The 15,120-nt window shown below is 44.4% G+C and overlaps 1 protein-coding gene across 1 annotated transcript in view; it reads right to left on the bottom strand.

Moving 5' to 3' along the window:
• The window catches only part of Hhat (hedgehog acyltransferase), a 266,168-nt gene that overhangs the window by 43,247 nt on the left and 207,801 nt on the right, over positions 1-15,120 (bottom strand). The window lies entirely within an intron of this gene.

The raw sequence follows: 15,120 nt of genomic DNA, 5'->3' as shown, positions 1-15,120 counted from the left end.
CTGTGCGAGAGAGAGCGAGCTGAGCCCTGGCATTCATCCCCTCTGCTTCCTGACTGTGAATGCAATGTGGCCAGCTGCCTCAGGTTCCTGCCTCCATGACTTTTTCGGCATGATGGACAGCACCCTCAAACTGTACGCCTAAAACAAGCCCTTCCTTCTCCAAGTCACCTGTCTTGGGCATTTTGTCACCACAGCAAGGACTACTATAGTTTCTCAACAGCACACAGCAGCAGCTGAGAAGGCGCTGACCACAGTGCCTGAAGGTCTGTGGAAGGAAGGACCCTGCCAGTGAACACAGATGTCCTATTACCCCTCCTGCGTCTTTATTTCATGCCTCTCTAGTAGTTCCTTTTTGTACCTCATCCCTTACATTGTGCTTGGCCCTCCCAAAGGCCACCCAACCATGCCTGGAGGTGTGAGAGCCCCATAAACACGTCTGTGAGTTCAGCATAGAACCAGAGGCAGTACCATAGCAGCTACACACAGCCCAGGGTTTCTGACATATGCTTTCACGGAATCAAGAAGAGGCAATGGAAGGTCAGTAGATCTAACAGCTCTCTGGAAACCTACAGATCTCTGAGGCCATCAGCTTCAGCTGTGCTGTGATTCCAAGGGCTCCGTGGCTGCTGCCTGGAAGGTGAATCTCATCAGGGTCCCCTCAGTCTAGAGAAGTCAATTCCCCTCTGGTTCTTCTCTCTACTGTGAGCTCAGGGTTATTCCAGAAGTGCACATCTCACTATGGAGGGACATCTCCCTGACACTGTTGGGTCCAGGGTCTCACAATAATGGGGGACAGACCACCAAAGTCTATTAAACCAGAAGCAAACTTTATTCCAGAAAAATTTAAAAAATTAAAAAAAAACCCACAGGGTACAAAAGCTTATCAGCTTAGCTGAGACCATGGCCAATGTTGGAATTCTGAGGCTGTGGCAGCTGGAGGGGGGCTGTAGCTTCTTTTTATAGTAATGGGTAAGCATGAGACATAGACAAAGGAATTTTTACAGTTTTGAAGTTAAACTTTTAGAGACAAATTGTTTTAGGGTTTTACAATTTTCCATTAACAAGGTTTTAGGGGGTTTTAGCTAAACAATATTTTTATATCCCTGCAGCCCTTCTTGACTCAGTTAATTGATGTTTGTCCAAACCTGCAACTTCTCCTGACATAGCTGGGTTCCCATAGGGAGGCATACGAAACAATGCAGTTGTCACGGAGAACTCATTAAAAGTTAACTTTGGTTTCGGTAGTGAGTGGTAGGGGGTAATGGAAGAATAGCTCACCCCAGGACTGCAAAGGGCAATCTTTAGTAAAAGAAAACTAACATTTAGGTTGTTGACAGAGCTGCCCATCATAAAACTTGGAGGGGCCCAGTTAAAGGTTAATCCTTTTTTGCTAGCCATGCTGATAGCTGTCAGTTTCCATTCCTTAAGTTTATAATTTTATATTTTTATATTCTTGGACCCTTCAACCCCATTCTCTCTTCCCACACTACTTTACAGAGTGGTTTTATGGCCACCATACACCAGTGTGGCCTTTGCATGAATAAGCCACTTGGGGAACTGTGCAAAGCTGTCTGTCTGGATGTGGCCTAGGAAGCTCTCCAGCCCAGAGGTCCCAGACACAATGACACCTAGTCACTCTCTCTGCCCCCAGAGGCCATGAGCAGGACCAGGGGTGTTCTCAGGCAAGGTGGAAAAGGATGCTGGAGAAGGGAGTGCTCATCACCCAGCTGCTCACTTCCGAGAAAGCCCATCCACTGTGGTTTCTGCATCTTAAAGCAGAAGAAGATGTTCTAGGAGCAGAACTGACTCAGCTGGCAACAACTAGGGAGGTGGCTGGCAAGGAGCTGAGGATGAAGAACTCTGAATAATGAATCAAGAAATCGTGAACTGTCTGGATTGGTGTGGATGTGTCCAAATAACTCCCTGTAAGTACAGAGGCCACGGTGACAAATTTCCCAGGATCCAGGGAGCCAAGCCCAGTCATCCTGCCCTTTACCCTGACACCTAGGAGGGAGTTGAGAGACCCCTTCCTCCTTCTCCTTCATCAGTGTAAGAGCCAGTGAAGCTAAGGAGACTCTTCTTTTATGAGAAGCAACTAAATTCATTTAAAAAAAAAAATCAACAGAGAGGTGTGGACTGGTTAAGCTTCCGAGGGTTGTTCAGCCAACTTAGGTGCTGTTACACTAAACAGGAAAGCCAGACTACAGTTAGCTGAGGGTCCCTGTGATAGAAGGTGAAGAGTCAGGCATGGCTTGCCTCTGAGAACTATTTGAACACAAAGATGTTGCCCCTGCCTATGACACAAGGGCTACTTGAACACAAATGCCTAGCAGTCAGCCTGATAACCAAGAGGGGTACAGAGTCACAAGTGGGTGGGTAGTTCATACAGCGTGGACACACTGGAAAGAGAGAAGGCTCGCAGTGCAGGGGAGACAGAAGTAGGCTCAAGCTCAAGAGTTCTCCAGGCTACCTGGAGCTTTGAACAATCTAAATGTATATGCTGTTTTTTAATTTCCTAGAATTTTCCATGTAGTACCTTCAGACCACAGTTGATGCAAGTAACTCAAACTATGGAGTCAAAAGTCAAGACAATGAGGATTATTGTCCATGGAGAGAGGTGGAAGTTGACATTAGGGGTCTTTCTACACTGAAACCTGGGCCTCAGTCACTGGTTTATGAGGGGTTTGTTTGTTTTGTTTTGTTTTGTTTTGTTTTGTTTTTTTGTTTTGTTTTGTTTTGTTTTAATTAAATAAGACCATTCTTAGACGTCCCAAGAGGAAAAACAGGGTGTATTCCCTTGGTCCAGAGAGCTACATCAATAAGTGGGATGTTCTAAGTCCTTATTTAAATACATTTCCTTTGTACTTTCTGACATTCTATCCTACTCCCGTGGTATCTTGTATCTAGGATGCAAACTATAGGAGGCAAATAGAGCCACATCCTCAGCTCAGTGACCCACCCTCCAGTCTCATATGCTTAAAAACAGCCTGAAGATGAGAACTCATACAGAGGAATTGTAAATGAGACAGGGGGATGCCAGCATCAAGGAGCCATAAATTATGACAATGAGAGTCCAGTCTCCAACTTGATCAGATGACAGTATGACTGACAAACGGAATTTGAGTGTCATTAACATAAATTTATCAAGACAAAAAGAGAGTCCTAATGTGGTTGTGGCCAATCCCCAGAAGACAGAAAGGGCTATGGTATTCCAATATTCTGGAAGCAAGTCTGGGGAGTGGTGCTGTCCCCAGGACATGCTTGGAAAGTTGTCAGGTTCTCTAAAGGACTACTCCACCAACCCTGAGAGTCAGTGAAGCCCCCTGTGGATGAACAAGGCCGCCAGATCCAACAGCTATGGATCCTAGCTTCCTCCAGCACACACCTCTGAAGTTCAGAGTGTGGAATGGAAGGGAGATAGAGCAAGTTAACAAGAACCGCTGTGTCCCGTGCAGGTATCTCAGACACAGCAGAGAAGCAAGCTACTGCAGTTTCTTTTTATGCAGTATAACCCACCCTCCCCATTCAGTGAAGGTACAGGACTTGCCTTCATTACACAAGTGTCTCAGAACACCAGGAGCTCAGGCCTGGGGTAGGTCTTTGCTCAGCCATCCGAGAACACTGTTTCATTTCGAAGGGATTGAGGAAGGTGGGAACATAACAGCAGCTACCGAGGCTTCCCTAACACACCTGCTTCCAAGGTGAGGAGAGTAGCAAACTAGTGAATCTCAGAACTCAACCAACTTCTGTCGAACTAGTTTGCACTTCCTACTGTGAGATGTTGACCCAATGCTCCATAGAAACACACCCTGCCCTTTCCAGCCAACTTCCTGTCCCTGGAAATACCAAGATGGTCTGGGCCAGCAAGCTGGTGCCTGGGGTTCAGGCTGTAGCATGTAGGATCCAGTGAGGCCGAGCACACAAGTAGGATGTGGGCAGGAGGTGTTGCAGAGCTGAAGGACACTGAGCTTGACCTTTGTCCACAGAGGAGCTGAGGTGGGAGGGGGGCAGCTAAGCATTTGGGGGAGCAGATGGCTGGAGGAATAGCTCCTGGAGACTGTGACAAAGGCTTGGCAGTGCGACCTGATGCTGTTTATTTTTAAGTAGTGGAAAAGCTAAAAATGGAAACTGGGTGGGCTTGAGCAGCTGGACACGGTTCCCCATGAAATCACAGATTTCCATTTTCCATGACGATGCTCACTACAGGGTGAGAGGGTGGGGGGTGGAAGCAGCACAGAGGAGGTGATGCTGGACATCCATGGGACAGGTGGGCACCCACGGGCCACAAAGAAGCCACCAAAGAAGAGTGGCCTAGTGAAACATTCAAGGTCAGAAAAATAGATTCCAAGGTCCTGTCTCCAGCTCAAAATATTCATTGATTTGCATTAGAAGTCTGTGTTCCAGCCTTTGCTCCCCTCCTCCTGCTCATGCAGGCTCCTGAGAATCGGGCTAGGCCCAAAGCTCATGCAGGAGTCTTTCATGTTCTGTCCCATCCTGTACCCAAGCCAAATGAATAGATGAAAATATTCAGAACGTAATGCCTCCATCTTTCAAGTGTACTGAACTTCAAAAAGTACCTAGTCACACTTTGTATGCTAATTAAGGTTTTTAAATTGAGATTTAAAGAACTTGTTCTCCTCAGCTTCATTTCCGGTTGGCTGCTGAGATCTGAACACACTCCCAGAAGAGAAATATCTGCAGGTGCACCAACACTGCTTCTGTCCCCAACACAGAGTGCTTGTCCACACACACACACACACACACACACACACACACACACACACACACACACCTCATGCACGCAGCCTGTGTTATCCTTGTGCTTGCTTCAAGTCTCAGTGCAGCATTAGCTCAGAAGAGCAGCGGTGCTGCTCAGGTCTGGCTCTCCACTGTTTAACTGCGCTGTCCAGAACAAGCTGGTTCCTCACTCAGTTCACAGCTGTATCTGATGAACATAATCCTGACAACGTTGAACAGATGTCTTCAGTGTGTTCTCCCACCAACAGGACAGACTCAGCATGCACCTTTACACTGTATAACTTCAGCTTGTGATGCAGAGACTGCTTGTGTAGGGAATTCCCCATACTGCAGAGTAGAGAGAACTATTCCTGCCTTACACACAGTGAAGCAGAAGAGCGGTGAACCAGTCACGGGTCCCGGTTAAGACACTGACCAGTCAACACAGGCCTTCACACACAGTTCTCCAACTCTAGGACTTCCTGCTGCCTGGCACTCCACATCTGGGTGGCAGGATTCACGGCTCTAGGCTGTAACCTCCGAGATCTTTTTCTCTTTAGGGTCAGCTTCAAAGTAGATTTTCAAGAACTGTCTATTCACCAGATGTGTCCCATATAAGTTTTTCTACCCAGGGTTGGTAGATACACACTGTGGGTCAACTCTCCCCCACTGTGACAATGTACCTGAGATGAACAACTTAAAGCAGGGTGCCATTTATACTCACTCACTTTTAACCCACTGCTTTGGGCTAGAGCAAGGCAGAGCAGAATGGTGGTGAGAGCCTGTGGCTGGGTGGGCTGCTTATCTATAAGCCAGCAAACACAGGGAGGGGTGTGAGGCAGGAGATAAGACACAGCTCCCAGGAGATTCCCCAAGAACTGACTCCCAGGAGGTCCTTCCTCTACGGACAGTTCCATCACTCCCCTTTCCATCACCTCCCATGAGCCTACCACACTAAGAACTAGAATCAATGGGTTAATCTATGGGATGAGGTCAGAGCCTTTGTGATCCAATCACATCCCTGAAGCCACACCTCCAGGAACTTTGCTGCAGTGGGAACCAAGCCTTTGAGGGGGACATTTCAGCTCCAAACCAAGAAAGTCACCAATCATCGAGTCTGGAAGCAGAAATGTATGGCTGATACTCACATTGGAATCTTAAAAGGGGACTTAGTTACCTTAGAGATTCAGCAAATCTTCCTAGAAAGTGCCAGATGAAAGATACAGACTACCTTAATAAAAATGAACAGGTCCTGTGATGGGGTCTGTTGTGGGGCCCTGGGACAGGAGATTTCAGATAGTCAGCAAAAATGAATTCAGAAGCTCTACTCTATAGCACAATGGGGAATTTAATAATGTATATTCTTCCTACTCTTCTTTTTTTTGGGGGGGGGGCATTTGGAGACAGGGCTTCTCTGTGTAGTTTTGGTGCCTGTCTTGGATCTTGCTCTGTAGACCAGGCTGGCTCTTCTTCTTCTTCTTCTTCTTCTTCTTCTTCTTCTTCTTCTTCTTCTTCTTCTTCTTCTTCTTTTTTTTTAAGATTTATTTATTTTATTTATGTAAGCTGTGGCTTGTTCTGCTTCTCTGATCTTCCAGCGTTGACCCCAGTACCTGACTTCGGGTTTGATTTTATTAATAAGACCTATTAAAATTCCTGCTACATCTGGCACCCAACGTTCATGGTACAAATTCACGAAAAAGCTGCTTGCCTGTGGCCTTGTGGGCCCCAGCTCAGGCCCAAGCTACACTTGGCCGGTAGGATTTACTGAAGGAGGCAGAGGCAGGAGGATCCCGAGTTTGAGGCCTCAGAGGCTTGCTAAGGAGAAGCTTCGGCCAGGGCCGAGCTACAAACAGTGGCAGTGGGATCATGGGGGCAGCGGCTGCTGCTCCAAGTTGCCAGCTGCTTCTCATCCTGTTGGTGACTGCAATGCTGCTGCTACCTGGGATGAAGGGTTTACTGCAGCTTGTTCAAAGAATTGCCTGGACCATCATGTTACAAGAAAGCATCGGCAAATGTCAGTTTGGAAAAGTTTGGCAAGACAAATGGTGGGGAGAAATTGCTGTGAAGATTTTCTCTTCCAGGGAAGAACGTTCATGGTTCCAAAAGACAGACATTTATCAGACTGTGATTGCTCCAAACCACAGAGGAGAAAAAAAATCTGCAGGGAACCATGACCATGGGTAACAGCAACTTTGAAATCTTCAAAAGGATGATGGGACTCCACAATGATGATTCCATATGGACTATGGTAAAACCATTAAGCTGATTAACACCATTCAAAGTTCGGCTTTGGACTGTGAACTGCTCAGGACAATTTCAAGATGGCTAGCTGAGATGATCCAGATTCATAGACTATTCAAGCAAGGACTTAAGATAAGCCCTACACTTTCTCATTATGTAGAGACTGGACAAATGATACAGGACTTGACAATTAACCCAAAACTTTTCTTTTCAGGATTCTCTAAAGATGTCTTCACCCCCAGAAAGCAGGAAGTAATTTTAAGAAAATGATGCCCACATTCCCAAGAGATGGGGTGGATGGTTTTTGGGTTGTTTAATGAGTTATGGATATTGTCATTGTTTATGATGGTTGGTTACAAGTTGTTAATTGTTAGTGGTCAGGAAAAAAGCTGAACAAGGAGATTAGATTAAGAGTTTTTGTTTGAAAAAAAGAAAAAAGAGAATATAGATATGAGGTAGATCATTGAATCTACTCTGAGAAAAAAGATAAAGAAATAATAAGATAAATGGATAGATCATTGAATCTACTCTAAAAAGAAAAAGGGGAAGATATAAAAATGACAAAAGGTAGATTATTGAATCTATTATGAAAAGAAAAAAGAGATAATATGGATATAATAAGATAAAAAGGGAGATTATGGAATCTACCTTTAAAAAGAAACTACTTGTTTTAAATAGGATAAGTAATGAAAAATTTTTGTCTGAATTTGTCAAATGTTACTGAACTGGACATTGTTATATATTAATGGAGTTTTTTGTCTGAATCTGACAAATGTTAATGGAGTAGACACCGTTAATGTAATTCTTGACTGTATATATTGTATATACTTATTGGATATAGTTTTTCTTGTATTAGTTATAAACTTTTTAAAATTTTAGACAAAAAGGGAGAAATGTGGTTGATATATTGTGCACCCCAATAAACTTATCTGGAGGTCAGAGAACAGAACAGCCACTAGATATAGAGGCCAGAAAATGGTGGCACTCACGCCTTTAATCCTAGCATTCTGAAGACAGAGATCCACCCAGATCTCTGTGAGTTTAAGGCCACACTGGAAACAGCCAGGCATGGTGACTCAAGTCTTTAAATCCCAGGAAGTGATGGCAGAAAGCAGAAAGGTATATAAGTAAGGCATGAGGACCAGGAACTGGGGCTGGTTAAGCTTTTAGACTTTTGAGTAACAAGCAGTTCAGCTGAGATTCACTCTGGACGAGGACTCAGAGGCTTCCAGTCTGAGGAAACAGGATCAGCTGAGGAATTGCGAGGTGAGGAAGCTGTGGCTTGTTCTGCTTCTCGGATCTTCCAGTGTTGACCCCAGTACCTGCCTTCAGGTTTGTTTTTATTAATAAGACCTGTTAAGATTCATGCTACATATGTATATGAGTGTTTTGCCTGCATGAATGTAAGTGTACATGTACATGCCTGGTGCTCATGGATGCCAGAAAAGGCCATTGGAGCCCCTGGAACTAGAGTTATCGACAGTTGTGAGCTGTCATGTGGGTGCTGGGAACTGAACCTGGGTCCTTTGCAATAGCAACCAGTGATCTTAATCACTGAGCCATCTCTCCAGCTCCAGCATATTATATTACTGAAAACTATATAGAAAGCAGATTTTTGAGTGTTCTCACTAAAGAAAATAACTTTGTAAGATTATGCTCCCATGAACCAACTCAACCACTCTACCACATGTCAGAAGCTGAAATGTAAATTTACATGGTAAACATACAAAATTTTCATTTTGTTTATTTAAAAAAATGAATAACTAAGAGGCCTCACACCTATATCTGGAAAGGAAGAAGTAAAATGATCTCTGTTCACAACATGAGAACATAGTTTTTAGAAAAAGCAAAAGAACTTATTAAAAGAAATGAAAAAATTCAGCAAAATTTAGGATTACAAAATTAATATTCAAAAATTTGTTGTTTTTATATACTATGCAATCTTAAAGGAATTAGGGGCTAGGAGGAGGCTCAGTGGGCAAAATGCTTGCTGTACAAGCATGCGCCTGGATCTGGGTCCCAGGACCCATAGAAAGCTGGACGCAGCAGCACACATCTGCCGACACTCCTGTACCCGATGGGAGGGGAGACGGGAGGTGCCCTGGAAGCTTGCAGGCCGGCCTGGCATCTATGGTGCTAGACAAACCACAAGACACCCTGTCTCAAGCCAGGCAGAGGCAAGGACCGACACCTCAGGCTGTCTGACCTCACAAGTGCACCACCACACAACACATGATACCACACAACACAAGATAACAAATGCTTTAAAGAATTAAGAAAATTTATATTTATAGAATCATAAGAGAATTAAATACTTAAGACTAAACTTAGCCAAGAAGACAAAATTCTTACACACTGAAACTATAAAACATTGCTTCAAGAAGACTTAAATAAGAGAGAGACATCCCATAGTCACAGGCTCCCAGGCTGACATTGCCAAGTAACAATATCACACTGTTACCTACAGGCTCTTCTCAGAGCCTATCAAAGTCCCTACACCTCCTTGGCAGGAATAGTCCCATTCTAAGTTCATAAGGAGTTTATGGAACCCCAGATAACCAGAACAGCACTGGAAAACAACGGTGGAGCTGGAGGACCCGCACTTCCTGATTTCCAAACCTACTACAAAGCCACAGCAGCCAAAACAGTGTGGGACTGGCCCAGAGATTGACACGTGAGCAAACGGAACAGAACAGAAAGCCCAGACATGAACCCACGTGTCAAGTAATGTCATGCTCACCTTGGGGAACCTCATAAAGAAATGATGCTCTTTCAACAAATGCTTCTGGGGAGCCCATATGTCCATACACATAAGAATGAAGCTGGACCCTGACATTGTATTAAAAATGCATTCAAAATGGATCAAAGATCTAAAGGTAGAGAACTAAAATTGGAAAATTCTTCATAGAAAAAAAAAATAAAGAAACATGTTCCTAGCAGGGGGTATGCCGTGGCTTCTGACCACAGCTGCAATTGGAACAAGCCTCCAACCCAGGAGCCTTTGAGAGACATGGCAGATCCAAATCATAATATTCACCAGGTGTCTGTTTCAAAAGCAAAAGTGTATGACTTTTAGCCACACCAAAACTTTAAAAATCATTTGGGATTTACCAAAAACACAAACAATACAAGGAACGAATAGTGAAGTTGGGTTTTGCAGAAATTTAAAGTGTCTTGTGTTACAGGATGCAATCGACAGTGAAAAGCCATCAGCAATAAAAAAAAATACCCATAATCATGTGTCATCAGGGGATTATTAATGTTCAGAATATGTAAAGAACTGCTACAATTCAATAACAACAAACCAAAACCCCCTGAAAAAGGGAAAGACTTGATTGGCATCTATCCAGACAATCATTACCAATGCCCAGGAATCACATGATGTCACTCAATGTTAATAATCATGGGAAAGTACCAATCAAAACCAGGAGATATTGATTCATACCTTCTAAGACGCGTCTTTTAAAAAAGAAGGAGAAGGAGAGGAAGGAAGAGGAGGAGGAGAAAAGGAGAAGGAGAAAAGGAGGAGGAGAAGGAGGAAGATGGGGAGGGGGAGGGGAAGGAGAAAAGGAAGGAGGAGGAGAGGAAGGAGAAGGGGGAGGGGGAAGAGGGGGAGGGGAGGGAAGGAGGAGGAAGAAGGAGAAGGAAGAGAAAAAGGAGGAGGCGGCTCAGTGGGGAAAGCACCTGCCCTGCAACCATGGGGACTTGCGTTTGAATTCCCAGAACCCATGTCAATCTGGGTCCACTGCTGTGTGTCTGTAATCTCATCACTCCCACAGTAAGACAGGAGATGAAGACAAAAATCTCCCCGGAACCTCATGGGCGCAACTGTGGCAAACAAGGAAAAGGTTAGAACTGAGACCTATGGTGGTTGGAGACAATGGCCCCCAAAGGCAGTGACACTATTAGGAGGTGAGGCCTTGTGGGAGGAAGTGAGTCCCTGTGGGGACTGGCTTTGGAGTCTCTCTTCTCAAGCTTCGTTCAGTGTGACTGTCAGTAGATATCCTGCTGCCCTCTGTGTAGCCAGCACCACATCTGCCTGCACACCACCATGCTCCCACCATGATGATAATGGACTGAACCTCTGAAACTGTAAGCCAGCCCTGATGAAATGCTTTCTTTGTAAAGTTGCCATGGTCATGGTGTCTCTTCACAGCAATAGTAAACCCTAACCACCAAGACAACACCCCAAGTTCTCTGTCCTCAATCCACACAGATGCCATGATACTTGCATGCTCTCTCTCTCTCTCTCTCTCTCTCTCTCTCTCTCTCTCTCTCTCTCTCTCTCTGTCTTTCTCTCTCCACACACACATACACATATATGTGTGCACACACACATACACACACATCCAAACATACACAGACTCACACACACAACACAGTTAACTAGGCTGAGGCTGTAGAACAATCTTGAATCTTGTTTGCTGCAGGAGAGAACATGGAATTCTACAGAAACTATGTAAAAATGCCCTGTGGATTATTAAAAGATGAACAAAACATTACCATGTCTGCCTGCAATTCAGTTCTACTGATACTCACAAGAGGTGAAACAGTGACTCAGGTATTTACACACCCATGGTTATAGCAGCTCATTCAAATGTGCAAATGACAGATGCAACCCAAATGCTGGGCAGGGAGAACCCCAGGCTGTGAAGTGCCTGCCTGCAGAGATCAGACACCTGAACCTATGGAGAAGCCCATGCACCTGAGATTCCAGTGTCCCCATGCACCTGTGATCCCGGTGTTCCCATGCACCTGTGGTCCCGGTGTCCCCATGCACCTGTGGTCCCGGTGTCCCCATGCACCTGTGGTCCCAGTGTCCCCATGCACCTGTGGTCCCGGTGTCCCCATGACAAGATGGGAGGCAGAGACAGGAGAAGCCCCAAAAGCTTGCAGGCTCTCTAGCCTGTTGAACATGATGGCAAACAAGAACCCTGTCTCAAACATGGGGGAAAGGAACAACACCTGAGGCTGTATTTTGACGGCCATACTGCAGCATGGCATATATGCACCCACAGCCATGCACAAACATAAACACACACCACCCCCACACACATGCATTACACATGTCATACACTGGAACACACATGTGCACACACAAAGATTTTTAAAAGGGGGGAAAAAGAAACCATTCAAATGCCTATCATTAGATTAGTGAATAGATAAAATGTAGCATATGAATATAATGGAGTACTACTTGGCTTTAAAAAAGAAATTCTGATACATGCTACACAGATAAACCTTAGGGACAGTAAGCTAAGTGGAAGACACACTGTCTGATTCTGGTTGAACGAAACACTTGGATCAGTCGAAGTCACAGAGGATACAGAACAGTGGCTATCAGGGACTGCCTTATGGGGACAGAGGGCACTGGTGGAAACCTCTGGAAATTCTTAAGGTAATGGTTGTTCAGCAACATAAATGAGCCTGACACTGCTGAATTTTATGCTTAATGGTGATTAAAATGGTAAGTTATACTGTACATTTATTTTTATTACAATGAAAAGAATTAACAGACCTTGTCTATCATACCAATATGCAGAAGAGAACACATGTAATTTTCAAGCACATCCATGATCACATTGAGCCTCTGCTACATTCTACAACATAGTCCTGAGTGTCGTGCTCACTGATGAGGTTCAGTTAGCAAGACATGTAAAAACTAATACTGCATCAAAATCTAAAGTCCTATTCAAAGCCAAAGTCTTTGCCTCAGTAATAATGAAATGGGTAAGCTTCAGTAATTATGATCATGAAACCAAGGGGAAAACGTGAGAGGAAGTTATGAAAGGAATTTAAAGCCTGTGTTGTCTTCACAGGAATATGTTTGAGAATCTCAATGAAAACAGTAATTACCTTGAAAAATAAATGACCTGAAATTCCAAATAGAAAAGCTAGAAACATTGAAAAAACATAGCCAAGGAAGATTGGAAATGGCGGAAGCTGTATGGACAAAGAACACATGGGAGGCCTCAATGCACAAGTTTAAGCCAATGGTGAAGGGAAAGGTGATTTTCATCCCACAGAAACTATTTTAAAAACAGAAAACCATTTCATGACATTAGCGTAACCCTCATATCCAAGTCATAAAAAGATAAGGGGCTGGAGAGATGGCTCAGTGGCTGGAGAGATGGCTCAGTGGCTAAGAGCACTTACTGCTCTTGAGGAGGGCCCAGGTTCTGTGCAACCACCTGTAACTCCAGTTCCAGGGGGTCTGACACTCTCATCTGGCTTCTGGAGACATCTGCATACTGCACACATATGACTCAAAGAAAACTTATGTAGGCACACACATACACATAAAATAGATAAATTAAACTTAAAAAAACCCATAAAACCAGAAGCTAACCTTCTTCTACATGCTGCCTGGAAAAATACAAATTAATTAGCAGTAAATTAAAAATAAGAATGATGACTTAAAAACACTCTCGATGTGCTGGCTAGTCTTGTGTCAACTTGACACACAAACTAGTAATCTGAAAGGAAAGAGCCTCAGTTAAGAAACTGCCTCTGTAAGATCCAGCTGTAAGGCATTTTCTTAATTAATGATTGATGGGGGGGCAGCCCAATGTGGGTGGGGTCATCCCTGGGCTGATGGTCCTGGGTTCTATAATAAAGCAGGCTGAACAAGCCATGGAGAGCAAGCCAGTAAGCAGCACCCCACCATGGCCTCTGCATCAGCTCCTGCCTCCAGGTTCCTGCCTTCACTGCTTTTGATGCTGTGGAAGTGTAAGTAAAACAAACCCTCTCCTCCCCAAGTTGCTCTTTGGTCATGGTGTTTTGTTGCAGTAACAGAAATCCTGACTAAGACAAGTTGGTACCAGCATAGTGGGGTATTGTGTGACAGCCCTGACCGTGTTTGGGGAGGATTGCGGAAGGACTTTGGAACTTTGGTCTAGAAAAGCCACTGAGTGTTGAGAGCTCAGTGGGATGGTCTGTGGAAGCTTGGAGATAAGAATGTTGAGAGTAGTGCAGAAGATGGAGGCCTGACTTATGAAGTGTGAAAAGTTTAAAGACTTTATCAGGGTCATTTCCTATTAAAGACTATATCAGGGTCATTTCCTATTTAGATGTAAAATTCTGTCATTCTGGTTAACTGAGGCTGAAGAATCAGCTTTAAATTACAAGATACCAGAACTACTAAAAGCAAAACCTTTGCTTTGTTGGGGTACTCGATGATGGTCAGTGGGACCTAAGAAGTTAGCAGTGATTAAGAAGAGACCAACATCATTGAGTTGAAATCTTCTGGGAAGTGTTTCCTGAGAGTCAGCACACAGAAGCTGTATTTTAGAGACAGTCAAGGTTGTACCTCTCACTGGCAACTGAACTTGGTAGCATAAGAGTCTCCCAGGTGGTGCTGGTTTTGAAGGCATAAGGGGTCATGGAGAACAACTGAGTCTTGGCATGTAAGAGGTCCAGAGAGGCCACTGATGAACCTACAGCCTCAGAGGAAATTGAAAGCCCAGGACTGAAGGGGTCAAGCAGAGAATTTGAGGCTTGGCATTGTGAAGAGAAATCTATGAGATGCTATTGGTGAAAGTGCAGCCCAGTTGCAGCAGAAGACCCAGCACTTTGGAGATGCCAGGACCATGGGATGACCACTAAGAACAGCAGCAGCGGTGGAGAGGAGCCTGCAGGAGCCTAGAAGATAGGCTGTGTGTGCTGCAGATGGTGGAACAAAGGACATGACCTTAGCAGAGCTCAAAAGGTGGTGAGTGGATCCCAGACATCAGAAATTGTGTTGCTTACACAACAGCAGTTTGGTTTTGCATTGATTTCATTGTGACTATGTCCTATGTCATGTTCTTCCCTATTGAAGTAAGAAGGTGTAGCACGAATCTTTAAGGGTCTTATTAATAAAAACAAACCTGAAGCCAGGTATTAGGGTAAACGCTGAAAGGTCAGAGAAACAGAGCAGGCCACAGCTAACCTCGCCTCACCAACTTCTCAGCTGATCTCACTTCCTCAATCTGGAAGCCTCTGTGTTCTCATCCGAATGGATCTCAGCTAAACTGCTGCTCAAAAGCCTAAAAACTTAACCAGGCTAGTTCCTGGTTCTCACATCTTATAATCCTTCTGCTTCCTGTCATCACTTCCTGAGATTAAAGGCTTTGTTACCATGCCTGGCTGTTTCCAGTATGG

This window comes from Onychomys torridus, chromosome 11 (genome assembly GCF_903995425.1).
Source record: "Onychomys torridus chromosome 11, mOncTor1.1, whole genome shotgun sequence".
Lineage (NCBI taxonomy): Eukaryota > Metazoa > Chordata > Mammalia > Rodentia > Cricetidae > Onychomys > Onychomys torridus.
Note: the sequence above shows the minus strand (reverse complement) of the source record. Positions and strands in the feature narration are given on the sequence as shown.